This window comes from Equus przewalskii, chromosome 18 (assembly GCF_037783145.1).
Source record: "Equus przewalskii isolate Varuska chromosome 18, EquPr2, whole genome shotgun sequence".
Taxonomy (NCBI): domain Eukaryota; kingdom Metazoa; phylum Chordata; class Mammalia; order Perissodactyla; family Equidae; genus Equus; species Equus przewalskii.
This window is the reverse complement of record NC_091848.1, coordinates 7,424,685-7,426,504: the sequence shown is the minus strand read 5'-3', so window position 1 is coordinate 7,426,504 and position 1,820 is coordinate 7,424,685. Positions and strand designations below refer to the sequence as shown.

General features: G+C 36.4%; 1 pseudogene; it reads right to left on the bottom strand.

Moving 5' to 3' along the window:
• Nucleotides 1–803: 803 nt before the first annotated feature.
• LOC103557292 (large ribosomal subunit protein eL19-like) lies at nucleotides 804–1,464 on the bottom strand (annotated as a pseudogene).
• Nucleotides 1,465–1,820: the final 356 nt, after the last annotated feature.

The window sequence follows — 1,820 nt, the reverse complement described above, 5'->3', positions numbered from 1 at the left end:
TCCTTGGAAATAGAGAGAAAGAGGATGGAAGGAGGAGTGGGAAGGAGAGAGAGAGGAAGAGAGAAAAGAGCGGGGGCGGGGAGAGAGATTATATTGTGAAACAAAAAAATAGTCTATTGATTCAATTAAACTTTTGTCTAATGATTCAATTAAACCTTGTCTAATTTTACTTGGATTGAGCCTTTAATAAAGCTATCAGCAATGAAAGACATTAAAAGTAGTCTGGACTTCCCTAGTAAATATTTTAAAAGATAAGAATAGTGGAGAGCATATAAAATTAATATAATATTCAGAGTTCAGTAATTACAAGTTGGTTTGTCCTTTGAGATTAAACTGAGTTTTCTTCTACCTTTCAGATTACTGTGTGATGATAAAAACATATTATTTTTGTGACACTTAGACAAATTCCAATTATTATGAATATCTTAAAGAACCAAATTTTAAGGTGATTAATCTTAGTTTAAGAGTGATATCTTAACATCTTAATGCAAATATGTTTCAATTTCCAAAAACAGAAAAGAAATTCAGAACTTAGGTTTTTATTGCTAAAGAAAAATGCTTGCCATTACCTAGGTAAAATGAACAAAATATGTATGGAGTGATTAATATATATATAATGTATTGTTAATATACACATATGGAAAGAAGTCCCTTGTTTAAAATTTATTATATTATAGAGAGTAAAATTTTATATTTAAATATTAATACTAGTGTTTCTAAATATTTAGAATACTCTATGAGCCCTATTCTTTTCTTTTCTCTTTCCTTTTGGCAGGTAAGGCTTGTTTTATTGAATGACTGATCTACGTAACTACCCAGGCCACTATGTACAGACGAGAGAGGAGAAGCTTTATTTCTTGGTCTCTCCCTCCTTGGACAGTCTTAATGACTTCCTCCTTCTTGGTCTGGAGCAGCTCTTTACTGCATTTGCAAACTTCCTTGTTCTTAGACCTGTGGCCCTCAGCTTGGTCAGCCAGGAGCTTCTCGGGAGGCTTGTCTGCGTTCAGTTTGTGGATGTGTTCCATGAGAACCTGTGTTTTTGAAAATATCTCTCTTCACTTTCAGGTACAGGCTGTGTACATGTCAATCTTCTTAGATTCACGGTTTCTGAGCAGCAGGAGCAAAATTCTTATCCTCCTCATCCAGGTTACCTTGTTGGGCATTCCAGCATTGGAAAGCCTACCTGTCCCCATATGCCTGCCCTACCAGTGGGACAAGGTGGTTTTCTAGCATCAAGCCTAGGAGTGATCAGTCACAGGCTTCTTGATGATCAGCCCATCACTGATGCAGCTTCTGGACCTGCTGATGGGAGCTGGCAATGGAGATTTCACTGGCCTCGTTGGGGTACAACCAGATCTTTTTTCCACAGCAGAGGACACTGGAGGCCAGCCTCTTCTGAAGCCCGAGCCTATTTATGACTGTGTCTGCAATGGCGAAAGAAAAGAGCTCAGTTCTATTCTTCATTAGCTATTGTTCTACACATAATTGAGAAGAGGATCACGTGATGGGAAGATGGGACAACCTATAACCAGAAGATCTTGGTTTTGGTTTCCATTCTTTCATCTATTAGCCACAATAGAGATTGGACAAGTTCATTTGCTTGATGATTAGTGATGTTGAGCAGCTTTTCATGTGATTGTTGGCCATTTGAATGTCTTTGAAAAAATGTCTATTCAGGGTCTTTGTTTATTTTTAAATCAGATTATTTGGTGTTCTTTTTTTTTTTTTTTGCTATTGACTTGTATGAGTTCCTTATATATTTTAGATATTAACCTCTTATCAGATATATGGTTTGCAAATATTTTTTCCCACTCCATAGT